The following is a 10,600-nucleotide window of genomic DNA, read 5'->3' as shown; positions in this document are numbered from 1 at the left end:
ATATTCATTATTTTAACCAAGCTCAAAATCCTACAGGAATATTAGATGAATGAATGTCATTATGAATAAGCTTGCTAATAATATTGCAAAGCCCAACTTCAAACTCCTTCTGTTATAACAATTCTGGAGATGCACCGGTCTGGCAGTATTTATGTAGAAACAGAACCCAAGTGATACATTGTTGACCTATCATGAAAGCTCTTTTCCTCTCACTCTCCGAGTCTCCATGAATACTGCCTGACCTGTTGAACATTTCCAATATAGTTTACACAGTATTCAGTTTTCCAGTATTAGCAGTATTTTACTTTGGTAAAAATCTCGAATTATGCTGGACAATCTGACACGTTGTGCACAGAATGGGTAGATGACATGTTAGCCACTGTTAAGCTTAATATATTATTTCAGTTTCATGGCAATTACTGAAGTCCACAACAGGCAGTTTTAATACTTCCACCTCTCCTGCCCAACCTGCTCCCAGACCCCACACCTGTAGAATATTGTTGCATTTCACACCTTAGTATCGAGACTTTTATAACTTTAATCTTAGCATTTTGTCCTAAAGAATCCTCTGCAGACAGTGTAATTGGTAGCTACTGATGCTATTACATTGCTTCTAAAATATGAACTGCTACCCTGCTTTTAGATAATAACAACATGAGGGGTAGATTTTGTCTTGCTTTAATGTACAGAAAAAAAATTAAAAGAACTTTTCCATTGTTAGGGATGGATAACACTATACTCCTCAGTAGAAGCAGGGATCACCACCTACGGTTTCACAAGGAAGGCAAATTTGCCAATATTTCAATCTTGAACAGCATTACAATTTTTTTTGTAATTTAGTGTAATTGATAGACTGGTTCCTATGATAATCCTTTCAGAATCAAAATGATGTTGATGAAAAAACATTGCTGGGGATTTCCATGCTCGGATCTAGAAAAACAAAATACAAATATTATATAACCTGGAAAGTCTTAAGACAAAAATCAAAAGATATTGGTTGCATGCTTTAGACAGATATTAACTAACACTTTAATCTACTTATAAAAATCACTCACATACCAATCTAACATAAAGTTTACAGAATTTCACATACATTTCTTTCATAATCTATTTCTGTACTTAAAAGTTAATGGAAACAAATATCTTTATAGATCCAATAATATATCACTTTTAAACTACTATCATCAGTCTCCTCCCGTCCAGAGTAGGTGGCAAGTTGTGAGGAAGACATAAAGGGCCTACAGAGGACTATAGATAGATTCAAAAAGGCAATAATTATACCAGTGCCTAAGAAGAATAATGTGAGCTGCCTTAATGACTATCGCCCGTTAGCACTCACATCTACACTAATGAAATGCTTTGAGAGGTTGGGCATAACTAGACTGAACTCCTGCCTCAGCAAGGACCTGGACCCATTGCAATTTGCCTATCACCACAATAGGTCAACGGCAGACGCAATCTCAATGGCTCTCCACGTGGCTTTAGACCACTTGGACACCTATGTCAGGATGCTGTTCATCGACTATAGCTCAGCACTTAATACCATCATTCCCACAATCCTGATTGAGAAGTTGCAGAACTTGGGCCTCTGTACCTCCCTCTGCAAATGGATCCTCGACTTTCTAACTGGAAGACCACAATCTGTGCAGATTGGTAATAATATCTCCTCCTTGCTGATGATCGACCCTGGTGACCTCAAGGGTGCGTGCTTAGCCCACTGCTCTACTCTCTCTATACCCATGACTGTGTGGCTAGGAGTAACTCAAATACCATTTGCTGATGATACAACCATTGTTGGTAGAATCTCAGATGGTGTACAGGAGTGAGATATGCCAAAAAGTGGAGTGGTGCTGCAGCAACAACCCTGCACTCAATGTCAGTAAGAGTGCAGGAAGAATAATGTTGAATTTCACACCTTAATATCGAGACTTTTATCACTTTAATCTTAGCATTTTGTCCTAAAGAATCCTCTGCAGACAGTGTAAGATGAAGGAACACATACTAATCCTCACAGAGGGATCAGACGTGGAGAGAGTGAGCCGTTTCAAGTTCCTGGGTGTCAAACCTCTGACAACCTAACCTGGTCCCAACATATTGATGCAGTTATAAAGAAGGCAAGACAGCATTTATACTTCATTAGGAGTTTGAAGGGATTTGGTATGTCAACAAATACACTCAAAAACTTCTATAGATGTACCATGGAGAGCATTCTGACCGGCTGCATCACTGTCTGGTATGGGGGGGTCTACTGCACAGGACTGAAAGAAACTGCAGGGGGTCATAAATTTATTTGGCCCCATCTTGTGTATTAGGCTACAAAGTATCCAGGACATCTTCAAGGAGCCGTTTCTCAGAAAGATAGTATCTATTATTCAGGTCCCCCAGCACGCAGGGCACGCCCTTTTCTCACTGTTACCATCAGGTAGGAGGTATGAAAGCCTGAAGGCATACACTCAGTGATTCAGGAACAGCTTCATCACCTCTGCCATCTGATTCCCAAATGGACATTGAACCCGTGAACACTACCTCACTTTTTAAATATATGTTACTTCTGCTTTTTGCACAATTTTTAATATATTGTACACTGTAATTTATTTATTTATTTATTTTTATCATTATTATTTTCTTCTTCATCATCTTCTATATTATGTACTGTATTGCATTGAACTGCTGCTGCTAAGTGAACAAATTTCATGACACATGCTGGTCATAATAAACCTGATTCTGATTCTGATTGAACAGGTGAACATGAAATTGACAGATGGACCATAACAAGGGAAAATGTGAGCATACCACTTTGGAAAAAAGGCTAATTATTGGGGCAAGCAAATGGAGTATAACCACAAAACATTGCTGTACAAGGGAACCTGAGAGTCCTAGAACATGAAGCACAAAGGACAACACACGTAATTACAAAGGCTAAAGGAATGCTGGCCTTGATTGCAAAGGACATGATATAAAAGTAGGGAATTTTTGTCGCAACTTCACAGAGGAACTGGCGAGAACACACCTGAAGAACTAAGTATAATCCCTATTTTTTAAAAAAACAAATGATACACATGCAATGAAGACAGTACAGAGAAGATTTTGCAGGTTGGTTCCTCAAAGGAAAAGGTTGATGTATACAGAAAGGTTGAGCAGGTTAGGTCTATCCTCATTGGAATTTAGAAGATCAAGAGGTAATCTTATTGAAATGTGTAAGATTCCAAGAGAATTTGACAGGGAGAAGGCTGAAAGAATATTTCTCCAAATGGAGTTAGCTGGAATTAGTGGGCATGGTATCAGAATAAAGAGTCATCCATTTAGACAGAGATAAGGTGGAATTTGTTCAATCAGATGATCTTGACTCTTCGGAATTCTCTACCACAGATAAATGCAGAGACAAAATCATTTAAAACTGAGATTAACAGAAAACTTACAAGAGAGTTATTGAAATTGAAATGTGTAAGATTCTGAGAGAAACGATGTTTCTCCATATGGAGTTAGCTAGAATTAGTGGGCATGGTATCAGTATAAAGGGTCATCCACTTAGACAGAGATAAGGTACTTTGAACCTTTGATTTGGCTGCAATTGTTCTTGCACTGAGCTGGTAAGGCTCAGCAGGTCTCTGCGCCCTTGGTCTAGACTGTTTGCCATTCTATAATTTGGGCATGCAGACTGAAATCATAAGTGCATGCAAGTCATAGATATTCAGGCTGGCTGAATATGTTCAAGAAAATCTAGATACATAGACACAGTTCAACACATCCTAATGTGCATAACATTTTGATGCAATGCACAGACCTATATAAAAATTCCTACTTTTGCATCAGCGAGGTCTATAACATAAACTTAAAGTAGTACCCTGTCCTCTCAAGACCTAAGTAAAGGCAGAACTAAAGAAGATGAAATACTCTGGAACCCTTGTTAAGATATGAGGGAGGTGAACGAGTGACACCAAGATTTGGCCCTTCAAAGTTCACAAAGGCGACCTCAGTAGCAACTATGAAACCCTAGTGAACAGAGCAGTGAATGATGAATAGTATTCCTTGTATATAATCCAAGGAGTGCTGACAGGCAAATTTTTTTCACAAGATTGTATTATATATTCCAGCTCAAAGTAAAGCCACTCAAAGGTGAGAAGACTTGTATACAAATATAAAATTAGGTAAAATTGGCCCCTGAGATTTTGCCAGCAGTCAAGATTCAAGATTCAAGATTCAAAAAACTTCATTGTCATTCTAACCATACATCAGCTCTGCAGGGCAAAGTGAGACAGCGTTTCCCAGGAGCAGTGCAATCATAACATAACAAACGCAACACTAAATAATAAACATAACAATAAATAGTAAAACACAACAGCCACGTGTCAGTTAAGATCAAGTTATAAGTATCCAGTGCAAGTTAAAAGTGTCCAAAGCAGAGTCAGGTGGAGCAGCTATTTAGCAGTCTGACTGCCTGTGGGAGGAAGCTGTTTAGTAGCCTTGTGGTTTTAGTTTTGATGCTCCTGTAACGTTTGCCTGATGGCAGAAGAACAAACAGTTCATGGAGAGGGTGTGAGGGGTCTTTAATGATGTACCGTGTCTTCTGGAGGCATCGACTCTGAAAGAGGTCTTGGACAGAAGGTAGGGAGACCCCACTAAACCTTCTCTGCTCCCCTAACCACACTCTGCTAGGCTTTTTTGTTGACAGCACTGCAGCTGGAGTACCAGGTTGTGATGCAAAAGGTCAGCACACTCTCAACCACGCCTCTGTAGAATGTAGTTAAGATGTTAGTGGGGAGTGATGCTTGTTTAAGCTTCCTCAGAAAGTGCAATCTCTGCTGGGCCCATTTCACAATCCCAGTGATGTTGCTGGACCAGGTGAGATTGTCCGAGATCTGCACCCCAAGGAACTTGATGTCTTCCACGCTCTCCACTGGGGAGCCGCTGATGCTGAGGAGTGTGCGCTCAGGCTGAGACCGTCTGAAATCGACCATCATCTCCTTGGTTTTGGTGACATTAAGCATCAAGTTGTTATCACTGCACCAGCTCCCTAGGTGTTTGACCTCCTCCCTGTACATTGTTTCATCATTTTTGCTGATAACCCCACCACTGTGGTATCATCAGCAAATTTAATGATCAGGTTCTCCTAGAATCTGGCTGCACAGTCATGTGTTAGCAGTGTAAAGAGCAATGGGCTAAGCACACAGCCTTGTAGGGATCCAGTGCTCAGTGTGATGGAGTCAGAGATGTTCCTACCAACACGGACTGACTGTGGTCTCTCTGTCAAGAAATCCAGAATCCAGCGACACATGGCAATGCTAAGGCCAAGCAGCGACAGTTTCTCCACTAGTCTCTGCGGGATGATGGTATTGAACGCTGAACTGAAATCAATGTACAGGATTCTGGCATAAGTGTCTTTGTTGTTCAAGTGAGAGAGAACTGTGTGCAGTGTGGTGGATATTGCATCCTCCGCAGAGCGATTTGGACGATAAGCAAACTGCAGAGGATCCAGTGATGAGGGGGGGCTGGCTGTGATATGAGGCTTGACAAGCCGTTCAAAACATTTCATCACTATGGGGGTCAGGGCAACAGGACGGTAATCATTCAGACAGGCTACAACTGATTTCTTTGCTACCAGAATGATTGTGGAGGTTTTGAAGCATCTGGGGACAATGGCTTGACTAAGGGAGATGTTGAAAATGTCTGTCAGGACATCTGCTAATACATCAGCACATTCCTTGAGCGCACGTCCAGGGATGTTGTCGGGACCTCCCGCTTTTCGTGGGTTGACCCTGGCAAGGGTCCTCCGTGTTTGCTCTGGATCAATGATTGGAGCCGGCTGGTCAGATGGTAAAAAGGGACTGGCTCTCTCCCTTGCTGTAGTGTTTGATGCTTCGAAGCGTGCAAAGAAATTGTTAAGCCTGTCTGGAAGAGAGGCATCGCTGTCATCAGTTTTCTGCCTGATCTTGTAGTCTGTCAGAGCTTTAATTCCCTGCCACATCCGTCTGGTGTCAACCGTGTCACAGAAGTGTCCATGTATTTTGCCCGCGTAGGCCCTTTTCGCTTTCCTGATTCCTAGTGAAAGTGCAGACCTGGCTGAGCGAAAAGCACTCCTGTCCCCGTCCTCGACACACGTCATTTCCTATTGTCACTATAAACAATATAATATCTGACTGCCAGAGCAACTGAGGAAGAGCACTTTGGAATGTGAGTTGCGACTTTCTGGAGGCACAACGTCCAAGAGCAGGTGTGCTTTCCTGCAAAAAGGGGTGATACAACCAGGACTAAAAGTGGATATGAATGACTGTATCATCTTAGGGAGAGGCAGCAGAAATTCTGAATGCCTGCAGATCTGAAACATCACAGAGGTTGAGCCCTACCTTGATGTGTGTTTTATTTAAATCTTATTAAATAAGTTATGTTTAATGTCCACTTTCAGTATAACTTCCAGATATGTTGGTATATTGACAAGGGAGCTGAACTACAGCTAGCTGCTTCAACATCTCCTTACCGTTTTCTTTTTTGAATGGCAACCATATCAAACCAATTGTGAACACTATAGTCAGAAAGCCAAGGACTACACCTAATCCTATGACTGCAGAGGCGCTATCCGATCTCCCCTGGTACTTGTGAGGACCTGAAAGAGAATCATATAAACTTAGTTTACTGCTTTGTTGGAGTATCTTAACCTGTTTACTTTTAAGCTGAAATGTACAATTTGCCATAAAATATATACATCACTGTGCAATATTAAACAGTGTACAATACAGTATTTCATCCACTGGAGTGAGTACTCTCTTGCATATGTATGTTTCTAGAAAATACAACATTCCTTAGGTTGTGTTTTATCTAAAGCTACAGATTGGCAAGTATGACGTAGTGGCCACCTCTGAAACTTGGCTAAAGGATGGCTGCCATTGGGAGCTGAACATCCAAGGATATACGGTGTATCAGAAGAATAGGTTAGTAGGCATAGGGGGTGGTGTGGCCCTGTGTATAAGAAATAATATTAAATCATTAGAAAGGGATGATATAGGATCGGAAGGTGTAGAGTCTCTATGGGTTGAGTTAAGAAATGACAAGGGTAAAAGGATCCAAACAGCAGCCGGGATGTGGATTACAAATATTAGCAGAAGATAGCAAAGGTATGTCAGAAGGGCAATGTCATGATAATCGTTGGGGATTTTAACATGAAAGTGGATAGGGAAAACCAGGTCAGTACTGGACCTAACGAGAGAGAATTTGTATAATGTCTAAGGGATGGCTTTTCAGAACAGCTTGTTGTTGAGCCCACTAGGGGATTGGCTGTGCTGGATTGGGTGTTGTGCAATGATCCAGAGGTGATAAGAGAGCTTAAGGTTAAGGAACCCTTGGGAAACAGTGATCACAATATGATCGAGTTCACTTTGAAATTTGAGAAGGAGAAACTAAATTCCAATGTGTTGTATTTCAGTGGAATAAAGGAAATTACAATGGCATGAGAGGGGAACTGGCCAAGGTTGACTAGAAAGAAACATTAGCAGGAAGGACAGCAGAGCAGCAATGGCTGGAGTTTCTGTGAAAAATGAGGGAAATGTAAGATAAATATATTCCAAATAAGAAGAAATTTTCAAATGGAATCAGGACACTACCAAAGTCAGAGCCAAAGTAAAAGCAAAAGAGAGAGCATACAAGGAAGCCAAAGCTAATGGGAAGATAGAGGATTGGGAAGCTTTTAAAAACTTGCAGAAGGAAACTAAGAAGGTTATTAGGAAGGAAAAGATGAATTATAAAAGGAAGCTGGCGACTAATATTATAGAAGATACTAAAAGCTTTTTGAAGTATATAAAGGGTAGAAGAGAGTTGAGGGTAGATATAGGACCAATAGAAAATGATACTGGAGATATTGTAATGAGGGACGTAGAGATGACAGAGGAACTGAATGTGTATTTTGCATCAGTCTTCACAGTGGAAGACATCTGCAGTATACCGAACATTCAAGAGTGTCAGGGAAGTAAAGTATGTACAGTGAAAATTACGACTGAGAAGGTGCTCAGGAAGATTAATGGTCTGAGAGTGGATAATTCTCCTGGACCTGATGGAATGCACCCTTGGGTTCTGAAGGAAGTAGTTGGAGAGATGGCGGAGGCATTAACAATGATCTTTCAAGAATCAACAGATTCTGGTATTGTACCGGATGACTGGAAAATTGCAAATGTTACTCTGCTATTTAAGAAGGGTGGGAGGCAGCAGAAAGGAAACCATAGACCTGTTAGCCTGACATTAGTGGTTGGGAATTTGTTGGAATCAATTGTTAGGGATGAGATTATGGAATACCTGGAGGCACATGACAAGATAAGCCAAAGCCAGCATGGTTTCCTGAAAGGAAAATCCTGCCTGACTAAACTACTTTAATTTTTTGAGGAAAATACAAGCAGGGTAGACAAAGGAGATACAGTAGATGTGGTCTACTTGGATTTTCAGAAGGCCTTTGACAAGTTGCCGCAAATGAAACTGCCTAGCAAGCCCATGAAATTACAGAGGAGTTTCTAGCATGGGTGGATCATTGGCTGAATAGCAGAAAACAGGAAGTGGGAATAATGGGATCCTATTCTAGCTGGCTGCCAGTTACCAGTGGAGTTCCACAGGGGTCGGTGTTGGGACCACTGCTTTTTACAATGTATGTCAGTGATTTGGACTATGGGATTAATGGATTTGTGGCTAAATTTGCCAATGATACAAAGATAGGTGGAGGAGCGGATAGTTTTGAGGAAACAGAACCCACAGAAAGACTTAGATAGTTTAGGGGAATGGGCAAAGAAGTGGCAAATGAAATACAATGTTGGAAAGTGTATGGTCATGCGCTTTGGTAGAAGAAATAAATGGGCAGACTATTATTTAGATGGGGAGAGAATTCAAAATGCAGAGATGCAAAGGGACTTGGGAGTCCTTGTGCAGCATACTCTAAAGGCTAACCTCCAGGTTGAGTTGGTGGTGAAGAAGGCAAATGCAATGTTGGCATTCATTTCTAGAGGCATAGAATATAAGAGCAGGGATGTGATGTTGAGGCTCTATAAGGCACTCGTGAGACCACATTTGGAGTATCGTGTGCAGTTTTGGGCTCCCTATTTTAGAAAGGATATACTGACATTGGAGAGGATTCAGAGAAGATTCATGAGAATGATCCCAGGAATGAGAAATATCTGGCAGCTCTTGGGCTGTATTCCCTGGAGTTCAGGAGAACGATGGGCGATTTCATAGAAACATTCCAAATGTTAAAAGGCCTGATCAGATTAGATATAGCAAAGTTATTTCTGATGTTAGGGGAGTCTAGGACATGAGGGCACGACTTCAGGGTTGAAGGACGTCCATTTAGAACACAGACGCGCAGAAATTACTTTAGTCAGAGGTTGGTAAATCTGTGGAATTTGTTGCCAGTACGGCTGTGGAGGCCAAGTCATTGGGTGCATTTACGGCAGAGATAGATAGGTTCTTGATCAGCCAGGGTAGTAAATCCTATGGGTAGAAGGCAGGGGAGTGAGGATGACTAGAAGAATTGGATCAGCCCATGATTGAATGGCGAAACAGACTCGATGGGCCAAGTGGCCTGCTTCTGCTCCTATATCTTATGGTCTTAGAGAATGCAACCTCCTTTAGGTTCATTTTTGAACACTAGTTAAAATGGAAAATGAAAGAAGGTAGTACACACTGGGGTGGGGTGCAGAATCTCTGTTTGAACTTATAAAACTTCCTAAGCTACTGTAGTTTTCAATGATTAATGCAGACATCTGCACTGCCATTTCAACAACAAAATCTGGACCTCTATTGACAGGCCTGAGATTCAGTATCAGCAAATGTCCAATGCTTTGCACGCATCACTTTAGGCCCAAAAATAAACCAAAGGAATTTACATCCTGTGGATATCATTATGTCTTATTGCAGAGACAAATTTTGGCCAAATACTCTGTGGTAATAACTGAAAGTTCTGGAAACACTCATTGGATCAGGCAGCAACTATTCTCTATTGCTTTCTTGTCTATAAATTCCACTTTTAATGTAATCTTCACATCTTCTGTGTCCACTGTTAATGACAGAGGAAACGGAAGCATTTAATATTCCCTGCCTCAACATGAAGGATACCTTTGGGTTCCTAATTTACATAACTTATTTCCCCAGCTAACATTTTCCCCTAGCTCTCTCCACTTTGGCAATAGAAACATAACAGCACCTTGGTCAATTTGGAGTATGCTGCTATGGTCAGGAATTCCCCTCTCGCAAGAAAACTCAAGCACCACTCCTTAAGCGCAGAGCAGAAGAATGGGATTTTTGAGGAAGTTGATCTCCAACCTTGGAGTTCAATTCAGAAGAGGTAATCTGGACAGAATGGTAGTTCTTGATAGGTTCTACCCACTTTTAGGGTCATAACAGAACGGGCTCATTTTGTGTTCTGGTGTCCCGCTGTGATCATCAGTTTTTAAAAGCCAAGACACAAACTATCTTTCCAGTTCCCTTCACAAGTATCCATTGGAAAGACAACTAGAAGTAACTTCAAATTCTCTAAATTACTCCTCATCAGCCCCCCTCCCCCTCAGGGCAGCTTCAAAAGTTTCCCAAAGCTTGCCATTATTAGCAGTTTCCTGGTTGCTATGAAGTTCTA

Source organism: Mobula birostris, chromosome 9 (genome assembly GCF_030028105.1).
Source record: "Mobula birostris isolate sMobBir1 chromosome 9, sMobBir1.hap1, whole genome shotgun sequence".
NCBI classification, from domain to species: Eukaryota; Metazoa; Chordata; class Chondrichthyes; order Myliobatiformes; family Myliobatidae; genus Mobula; species Mobula birostris.
Note: the sequence above shows the minus strand (reverse complement) of the source record.